Source organism: Triticum aestivum, chromosome 4B (genome assembly GCF_018294505.1).
Source record: "Triticum aestivum cultivar Chinese Spring chromosome 4B, IWGSC CS RefSeq v2.1, whole genome shotgun sequence".
Lineage (NCBI taxonomy): Eukaryota > Viridiplantae > Streptophyta > Magnoliopsida > Poales > Poaceae > Triticum > Triticum aestivum.
In genome coordinates, this window is record NC_057804.1 from 41,503,968 (window position 1) to 41,515,031 (window position 11,064).

Genomic DNA, 11,064 nt, shown 5'->3' on the forward strand with positions numbered 1-11,064 from the left:
CGGTGGTCCCGGTACAATACCGGTGAACCCCGAAACTTTCCCAATGGCCGAAACTCGACTTCCCATATATAATTATTTACCTCCGGACTATTCCGAAACTCCTCATGACATCCGAGATCTCATCCGGGACGCCGAACAACTTTCGGTTTGTTGCATACTAATATCTTTACAACCCTAGCGTCACTGAACCTTAAGTGTGTAGACCCTACGGGTTCGGGAGACATGTAGACATGACCGAGACGGCTCTCCGGTCAATAACCAATAGCGGGATCTGGATACCCATGTTGGCTCCCACATACTCCTCGATGATCTCATCGGATGAACCACGATGTCGAGGATTTAAGCAACCCCATATACAGTTCCCTTTGTCAATCGGTACGTTACTTGCCCGAGATTCGATCATCGGTATCCCAATAACTTGTTCAATCTCGTTACCGGCAAGTCACTTTACTCGTACCGTAATGCATGATCCCGTGACCAGACACTTGGTCACTTTGAGCTCATTATGATGATGCATTACCGAGTGAGTCCAGAGATACCTCTCCGTCATACGGAGTGACAAATCCTAGTCTCGATCCGTGTCAACCCAACAGACACTTTCGGAGATACCTGTAGTGCACCTTTATAGCCACCCAGTTACGTTGTGATGTTTGGTACACCCAAAGCACTCCTACGGTATCCGGGAGTTACACGATCTCATGGTCTAAGGAAAAGATACTTGACATTGGAAAAGCTCTAGCAAACGAACTACATGATCTTTGTGCTATGCTTAGGATTGGGTCTTGTCCATCACATCATTCTCCTAATGATGTGATCCCGTTATCAATGACATCCAATGTCCATAGTCAGGAAACCATGACTATCTGTTGATCAACGAGCTAGTCAACTAGAGGCTCACTAGGGACATATTGTGGTCTATGTATTCACACGTGTATTACGATTTCTGGATAATGCAATTATAGCATGAATAAAAGACAATTATCACGAACAAGGAAATATAATAATAATCCTTTTATTATTTCCTCTAGGGCATATTTCCAACAAGAAGTGCTTAGCTTTGGGTTCAATCTTGCGGTGTCCTTTCCCAGTGACAGCAAGGCACGTATTGTATTGTTGCCATCGAGGATAAAAAAGATGAGGTTTATATCATATTGCATGAGTTTATCCCTCTACCTCATGTCATCTTTCTTAATGCGTTACTCAGTTCTTCATGAACTTAATACTCTAGATGCAAGCAGGAGTCGGTCGATGTGTGGAGTCATAGTAGTAGATGCAGGCAGGAGTCGGTCTACTTGTCACGGACGTGATGCCTATATACATGATCATGCCTAGATAATCTCATAACTATGTGCTTTTCTATCAATTGCTCGACAGTAATTTGTCACCCACCGTAATACTTATTCTATCTTGAGAGAAGCCACTAGTGAAACCTATGGCCCTCGGGTCTATCTTTTATTATATAAGTTTTCCATCTACTTTTATTTGCATCTTTTATTTTCCAATCTATATCATAAAAATACCAAAAATATTTATCTTATCTTATTATCTCTATCAGATCTCACTTTCGCAAGTTACCGTGAAGGGATTGACAACCCCTTTATCGTGTTGGTTGCGAGGTTCTTGTTTGTTTGTGTAGGTGTGTGGGACTTTTGAGGAGCCTCCTACTGGATTGATACCTTGGTTCTCAAAAGCTGAGGGAAATACTTACGCTACTTTGCTGCATCACCCTTTCCTTTTCAAGGGAAAAACCAACGCATGCTCAAGAGTTAGCAACACCGGTGTGTGATATTGACGAGACCCTCTATGTGAGGTGTGTGTGGTATTATGTGTGTGTGTGTGCGCCGCTCAGCGGTTTGTGACGGTTTTCGCCCGGTTTTTCGTTTATTAATCGGACAACTCTTTTCTGCTTTATTAATGAGATGAGCCAAAGCTTTTGCCTTCGTTTCAAAAAAAGTCATAATTAACAAACATCGTACTACCGAGAACCTTGCATGTTTGCATCGCATGTGTGGAAGGGGAACACACGCTCGGGCACTCAGCTAGTAGTACTCACCTAACAGCATCTACAGCTGGGCGCCCCAAACCCTTCTCAAACGCTTGTACGGGCCGCCCAGTCACTGACCGATCATGATTTTTCGACCCAAACAGATGCCTCAAACGCCCGGGCTGATCGGCACCCCTCATATCCAGTTTAAATATGGGGGCGCCGGGGGACGCCCGCCATGTCGGACTGATGGTGGAGGTCCTACGCGGAAACACCCGGAAACACGACGGTCTGAAGCTCATCTCCTCCGTCGGATCGGTGGCGCCGCTCTGGCAGGCCGTGTACTACCTAGCCCGATTATTTGTCGACCAGCGGCACCGAAACCCTATCATCCATCCACATTTTCCTCTGCCTGTCTGCTGCCGCCGCCACTTTTCACTCCACCCCTGCGTCTAGTAACCATGCCTCCACGCCGCCGGGTGAGGAGTGAGCTATTTCTGACACCGGAGCGCCGGCTCAAGCCGCTTGAGCAGATCCGGGCTAGGCGCGAAGCCCGGATCGCCGCGGGGCTACCTCTGGATGCAGTGGATCCGGAGGAGACGATGTGGCGGGACGCTGGCGGCGCGGATATGCAAGCGGAGTAGCATGCCTCAATTCCCTCCAGTCGGAGTCGGCTGCGGAGGCCAGACGCCGTCGTCGGCAGGAGATGGAGGCGCAAAGAGGCCGGAGCCCTCCTACCCACTCGTCCCGCCGGCATCCGGCAGCGTCGTTGTGGACATCTCCGACGACCAAGAGTAGTTAGACCGTAATACATAGTATGTAGTATGTATGATTTCTTTTGCATGCTATGTATGGATTTAGGAGATGAAATATGAGAGAGGCGCTTGCAGAGTTGGCTAATTTAAGACACGAGCGATCATTGTCCCCGGTTACGTCTGCGGGCTTTTAAGAGGCTGGATTTGTAAGGTCCGGCTGTATATGAGAAGTGTATAGATGAATCCGGGTACATATGAACCCACGTTGAAAAACACATTTCTAAATGCTAAAAAAATCCAAGAAAGGTTACACGGGTACGTATTCATGTTCTATGTGCGTGCATAAAGTTTCACGGAAAAATAACATTTTTGAGGCCTGTGCAAAAAAACAAAAAATTGTGTTGTGAAACGCTATTTAGAAGTATTGAAATTTGTCTTTTTTACGGAGTCAAACCAAAAAGACATTTTTTCACAAAATTTTGCGCCGTGCACACCATTTGCGAACATGTATGCACAAAATTTTCTGTTATATTTTTTAATATTTCACGATGCTTCCCCCAAAAAATATTTTAGTTTTCCCCAACGCTCCTCGCCTAGGGTTTCCTTCCTCTATGGCGATCTGATCACCTAGAGTCTTACCCCTCCAATCACACTGATCGGTGCCCCCGTCGGTCCCTGCAGTCTCTCCCGCCCGTGCTCTGATGGCCTCCTCGGACGCCAACTCGGCCACGAGCGGCGGCGCCTCGGCGTCCGCGAACCCCGTCCTGGAGGACTTCTTCGACCAACTAGATCTGAACGATGAGGAATTCAACGATGTGGGAATTGATGAGGAGGATCCGGTGATCCAAGAAAGCGTGCGGTGGTTAGCCCTTGCTAGGGTTCATACCGAAAAGAACTTCTCCCCGGCGGCCTTCTACAAGGATATGAGGGCGGCCTGGAATGCGGCACAAAGGGTGAGATTTCGCCCTGTTGGCCCCAATAGATTCGTAGTCCAGGCCTCATGCCTGGGTGATTGGGAGCGGATGATGATGCATGGGCCATGGCTATTTCGAAACATGGCGGTTCTGTTGTGCCTGTATGATGGGTTTACCAAAGCTGATGAGGTAGTCTTCGATCATATGCCTATTTGGCTTTAGATTCACAAGTTGTTGGATCCCTATTGCAAGCAGGAGATTGTGGGCAAGCTGTTGAAAGGCGGGTGCAAAATCCTGGAGATGAGGCTGAACGGCAATACCCGCGGTGACTACATTAGGGTTAGGGTGGAGCATGACATAAAACTCCCCCTCACCAAGTTTGTGAGCATTGTTCGATCTCAAGCAAGACAAGTCTACCTGGTTCGCTATGAAAAGTTGGCCAGATTCTGCAAGTTCTGCGGCCTCATTGGTCATGAGCACAAGGAGTGCGGCTCTGGGGTGCATGATCAGCAGAAGCTCAAGTTCGGAGACTGGCTATACGCCGACGGCCCTAGTCGTTCCCGTCCCGAACCAAACCCTAGCACGGCTAATGCCCCTCGGTAGTCGGGAAATAATGGTAGTCCCAAAGCTCCAGTGGATCCTGGGATACATGGGACTGATCCGGATATACTGGATATGACTACCAGCCCATCAAAGTTACCTCTTGAACATATGGAGCTAGATCGAGATGCAAGGAAGAGGCTCAACATGGATATAGCTGGGGATGAGGACTTGCACACATCCAGCACGTCAAAAACCTTATTTGCCATCACGGATGGTAGTGGGAAGGATGGAGTGGAGGCTGACTCACCTTCAAGCAGTATGTCTAGTAGCAAGCACGCCAAACTGTCAAAGGATCATATCACAAATGAGATATCGGCGGCCTCCCTCGAGGAGGACCGCCAGACACAATGAATATACTGTTTTGGAACTACGGGGGGGGGGGGGGACCGACGAACAGTTCGTGAGGTCTTGGCCCTCTCAAAAGCCAACAACCCCAAACTAGTCTTCCTCTGTGAGACTAGACAGGAATTTGTTAAAGTGGAAAAGCTGCGATGGAGACTCGGTTTGAAAGGTTTTCATGGTGTGAGTAGCGATGGAAGGAGTGGTGGTTTGGATCTATTCTGGGATGAGTCGTTGACAGTGACGATGCTGGATTCTTGCAACCGTTTCATTGATGTCAAGGTAGTAGATGGCGGTTCGGGTGTTTCGTTGTGAGGAACTTTTGTCCATGGGGAACCATGTGCTGAGAATCGACATCAGATGTGGGAGCAACTGTGTGGGCTTAGAGCCAGTTCGCGAGAGCCATGGGTGGTGTGTGGAGATTTTAGCGAGGCACTTTGGCAGCATGAGCACCTCTCGGGTACGCTGCGGTCTGAAACTCAAATGGTGGCGTTTAGGGATTGCTTGGAAAGGTGTGAGCTTGAGGACCTCGGCTTTTCGGGATTTCCCTTCACCTACAACAATGGTCAAGCGGCGGATCGGAATGTACAGGTCCGGCTGGACCGTGCATGTGCTGATGAGTCATGGCGGGACTCCTTCCCCTCTGCGAAGGTGATCCATCTGGTTACCCCCTCTCTGGATCACTGCCTCGTCTTGATCCAGATGTAGGGTCAGCAAGAAGTGAGACGTCGAGCGTCTAGCCTACGCTATGAGATTATGTGGGAGAGGGACCATACCTTACCTGACTTGTTTGCCGGGGCATGGAACAAACACAAACAATCTGGCAGCTTGGGCTCGGTGGCTAAGTCCCTGAAGGAGGTGCTTAAGGAACTAAAAGACTGGAGTAAAATAAAGTTTGGGAACGTGTTAAAAGAAATTGAGAAGCTGCGATCACAACTTGACGAGTTACAGTTGGCGGGATCAGACCTTGCTGGGATTCGTGCAAAGATGAATGAGCTTGACGACTTGTTATACAAAGAGGAGATGATTTGGCTCCAAGGTTCTCGTATTGATTGGTTAAATGAAGGGGAACGTAATACCAAATTTCTGCACAGGAGAGCTGTTTGGCGGGCTCGTAGAAATCTTATACGCCGGCTGCAGAAGCAAGATGGTACTTGGTGTAACATTCCGTCTGACATGGAGAGAATGACGTACTCCTACTTCAAGGAGATCTTTACTAAGGACCCAACCCTATCTCCGGATGTGGTCCTTGACTGTATACTGCCTAAAGTCTCAATGGAGATGAATGAGTCACTATGTAGGCCTTATACCGAGGAGGAAATCTCGGACGCCCTGTTCCAGTTCGGGCCTCTCAAAGCCCCGGGCTGTGATGACCTCCCTGCCAGATTTTACCAGCGTAACTGGGGACTATTGAAAACGGAGATTGTTGCGGTAGTCCAAGAGTTCTATGTATTGGATGTGATGCCTGATGGGGTTAATGACATAGCTATAGTTCTTATTCCCAAAGTTCCCCATCCTCAGGAACTGAAAGATTTCCGGCCTATCAGCTTGTGTAATGTGCTATATAAAGTTGTCTCAAAGTGTATGGTGAACAGACTTCGGCCTCTCCTGTCAGAACTTATTTTTGAAAATCAGAGCGCTTTCATACCAGGACGGTTGATCTCTGACAATTCGATTATTGCTTTCGAATGCATCCACCATATACAATCTGTAAGGCACTCTGTTCCCGGGTTGTGTGCGTATAAACTTGACCTGTCGAAGGCCTACGATCGTGTGGACTGGGATTTTTTGGAGAGGGCTTTGGCTAAATGGGGCTTCTCTCCGGTTTGGATCTCCCATGTCATGGCGTGTGTTTCATCTGTGAAGTATTCGATGAAGTTTAATGTGAAGCTATTGGATTCTTTCTCTCCCTCAAGGGGACTCCGTCAAGGTGACCCGTTATCACCCTTTCTCTTCTTGTTTGTTGCTAATGCTCTATCTTCCTTGATTCACAAGGCTACGCAACAAGATGGTCTCGAAGGAATAAGAATATGCAGGGGGGCACCGGAAATTTCCCACCTTATGTGTGCGGATGATTCCCTACTGTTCTTCCAGGCAACAGAGCAGCAGGCACTGTTGGTGAAAGGTTTGTTGAACATGTTTGCGACGGCGACTGGCCAACTGATTAACCCATCCAAATGTTCCATCCTCTTCTCAAACCAGTGCCCACCAAATGTTGCATTGCAATTAAAGAATATTCTGGAAGTCACTCAGGAAGCTTTCGAACCCAAATATTTGGGTTTGTCGATCCCCGAAGGTAGGATGCACAAGGGGAAGTTTGAGTCAGTACAAGAACGGCTGAGAAAAGTTCTTGTCGACTGGAGTGAGCAATACATGTCTTCTGGCAACAAAGAGGTTCTGATTAAGTCGGTAGCTCAAGCCATTCCGACCTATGTCATGAGTATTTTCAAAATTCCCTATTCAGTGTGTGATGATCTGACTCGTATGATACGCCAATACTTGTGGGGGTGGAGAACGACAAAAGGAAAATGGCCTGGCTGAGCTGGGACAAACTACGGTTACCTAAATCCATGGGTGGCATGGGTTTTCGGGACATGAGGGCTTTCAACCAGGCTTTGCTAGCCAAACAGACCTGGAGGCTCAGCAACAACCCAGATAGCTTATGTGCGCGCCTGTTGAAAGCTAAATACTACCCCTCGGGTCAGCTTCCCGATACAGTCTTCCCGAATTCCGGTTCGGAGGTGTGGAAAGGAGTTCTGCATGGCCTTGAGCTTATAAAGAAGGGGGTCATATGGCGTGTCGGTAATGGTACAATGATCCAGACGTGGCGTGATCCGTGGATTCCGCGTCCTCAATCCTTCCGTCCAATCACTCCTAAACGGAATTGTCGTTTCAATTGGGTTTCTAATTTCCTTGATGACAATGGTGCATGGAGGTATGAACGGTTGAGGGAGTTCTTTTGGGATATGGATATTGTGCACATTCTGAAGATCAGACCCTCGCCGCGCCAACGTGACGATTTTCTGTCTTGGCACCCGGAGAAGAGTGGCCAATTCATTGTAAGGAGTGCTTACAAGCTGGCCACTTACGACCACAATGCTACCTTTGCAAATGGTGCATCTAGTACCAACCCAGAGGGGAACTGGTCGAGCTGGAACTACATATGGAAGTCCAAGGTCCCCCAGAAAATGAAGATTACGGCTTGGAGATGTGCGACAGGTACACCAGCTACACAGCAATGTAAAGCCTACAGACACTTGTCAACGACATCCACTTGTCCGCTGTGTGGTGTTGAGGTAGAGGATTCCTTCCATGCATTAGTAACCTGTACCCATGCAAGAATTTTATGGATAAACATGAGACGAAGATGGCCACTGCATGGGGACGAGCTTCTCATCTCCGATGGAAAAGAATGGCTGGTCTCCCTGCTGGCCAGATGCTCTGTAGATGTCCGTGATATGCTCATCCAATTTGTTTGGAAGATTTGGCAGTTGCGTAATGATATGACCCATGAGAAGGCAGCTCCCCCGGTGCCGTCTACCGTCGAGTACTTGGATAGTTACTACACATCCATCAAGTTAGCTGGTTGCTTTTCTGCTGAAGATATCCTCAAGGGGAAGACGCCTACTGCGGATATGGTCATGCCGAGGCACACGGTGGAGCGGCCTGCAGTTCCCTGGCCAGCCCCGGCGCGGGGCATCGTGGCGCTCTCGGTTGATGGTTCGTTTCTCCAAGAGGATGGCTCTGCTGCTGCGGGGATGGTGCTTAGGAATGATAAAGGGGAGATTCTGATGGCCGCGTATCGATATATTTTTCACTGCAACGACCCACTCGAAGCTGAGCTACATGCAATCATGCAGGGTATGGCCTTGTCCATCCAGCATTCCGATCTTCCGGTGGTCGTGCAAACAGACTCCTCTGAAGCCATGTCCAGCTTGACAAATGGTGCGTTGGTTCACTTATTATTCGGTCATATAGTTCGGGAGATCAAGGATCTACTTGGTAATAGGGAGTTTTTTCCACAAAAAATTAGTAGGCTCCAAAATAGAGTTGCCGATCGCCTGGCGAAATATAGCCGGTCTGAAAGAGCTACGGCTGTGTGGCTTGGTTTGGCTCCATCATGTATCAAGGACATTTGGCCTCTCGACTGTAACTCTATTCATTTGCAATAAAACTCCCTTTATCCCCGAAAAAAAAGTACCCACTCGGCTGCGTTCAGATAGTGCCCACTCGGGTGTATATGCTCTAACCCAACCAGCGTAGGGTTTTGGTGTGAGGTGCTGCCGCAGATAAAAAGCAAGTACTACTGTACTACAAATCCGGCACTGCCGGGCGCCTGAGGCGGGAGGGACCGCATTATCGTTGCCACCTTCACGTGAAGGCCCAGCGCGCGGGTGACCACTGACCACTCGCGAGTGGCGACCGGTCGGCCGTTTCATGGGACGGAGGCCACTTGTGCGTGCCTAGCTAGCCGTAGCCGTAGTAGACGACCTCACGCCGTCCTCCGTGCCGCCGGCGTGGTGGTCTCGCCCACCAACCTGGCGCCGGCCGGTAGGCTTGGGGCAACCCCGCCTGGGCATGGCATTTCCTGCGTGACGTACGGGCGCGGTGGCCGGCCGTTGCGGTAGGTAGATCGCAGTGTCGGGCCGGGACGGTGCGTGTCAGTGTGCGCGCGATCGCTTGCTACTACTGTACTACCTACGATCATCCATGTTGTTTTCCCGCTTGATAGACAGCGACGAGGAAGATGATCGATCGCACGGTCGATGCCTGTCATGCCATGCATCTACAAGACTTACGGCGCCAACGGCGGTAGCTGAGGTTGCATGGTATGGTATGGTATGATTTGTTATTATTTTCTCATACTATGTGTATTTTAAGTAAGGCGCCCGAAAGTAACCATCTGCCCGGCCGGCCGGAAAGCGACGCTATGCTTCACAGTTCACACCCCTATAGTAGCTAGAGTAGAGTGCAAACGAAGCGCGCGCCCATCTAAAACTAAAAGCGAGTGAAAACGCGCATAAACCCGGCACACGCACGCCTGATCCTAAAATACTCCTCTGATAATAATAATAATAATACACGATCAACGGGCGCATGCGGCAACAAGCAAGAGCATACACGAACGAGACGTCCAAATTAACAAAGCCGCTCGCAACGTGCCGGGTAACTAGTGTACGGCTTACGCGATGCCCCCCGTGCAGCTTATTGCAATAAACAAACAAAAGCTTTGATCGTGTCTCACCCAACCGAAGGCTACGCTACTGGAACTGTAGGCGCCGTTAAAAATTAAGGGCATTGTTTAAGCAATGGGCGACCTATGCTATGCATGTGGCCGAGAGATGCTCTGGCGCTTAGAATACGTTAGCCGGAACAGCAGTTAGCATAAATAATGCTCCGCTAACACGGCGCTGCGCGTGGCGCATTTCTCTATGCGGAAATGTTGGGGCCTTTCTGTGCAGAAAAGAAAAAGGCGACGATCGCGTTCTCCGTATCCCGCCCTGCTTTCGGACATTCTTCTGTGCTTATTATATGTGTCCGGCTCGGCCTGGAACCATGCATGGATGGATGGACATAGACTAAGCTGGAATTGCTCGCTAGACAGCCCTGCCGGCGAGCTCCGGTCGTTGCGGTCTGCCAGGAGACCGCCGGGGTGGAGAAGGAAGGCTCACATGGGGTATCGCCGATATGGATGGATCTTGTACTACTAGTTTAAGATCAGATATAGTATGTGCTCTGTAAGTTGGCACGACACGACACGACACGACACGCACCAGCTTGGAGACGATGGTTGAGCTCCGATTATGTGTCGCGTACGTATATCCATTAACCAGCTAGTATCTCCTGGCTGATCCCGTGCAGTAGTGCTCCTGTCTAAAATAAGATGGCGAGCAAAGTGAAAGTAAAAGCGGATCAGAACGAGATATGTCCGTCCGAGGCGAGAGCGAGCGAGGGATCGATCGCTGTTGACTATTGACCGCCACCTCCTCCCCTCTCCGTCCGTCCGCCCGTTTGTGGAGCGCGTGGGCGCGGGCCCGCCGCCAGATTTGGGAGGATCCCCCACGGAGCGGATCCCCGAGACCGCGACGCGCGCACCCACCCCGCCCAACCGACTGCTGCCGCGACCGACCGCGCGTCCCCACCACCGCCACCACCACCGCCCGTGGGATCAGACGAGATGGGATGAGATGAGAAAATCCGCAGGCGGATCACCGTATCCCGGCGGGCGACGAACCGAATCAGAACCGCCGCTCGCGGCCCGGGTGCGTCCCAGCCGTGCATGCCCCCGGCGGTGTGGCCGATGGACTCATGCATGGACCGATGGGCGACGGGGTGGTGGCGTGGCGTGGCGTGGCGTGGCCGGGTGGGGTTCGGATAAGGGAGGGAGGAGGGAAAGGGACGGGGCAGCGGCAGGCCTGCTGGGCCGGGGAGGCAGGCAGGGCCGCAAAAGGCATGCGGGGCCCGCCGG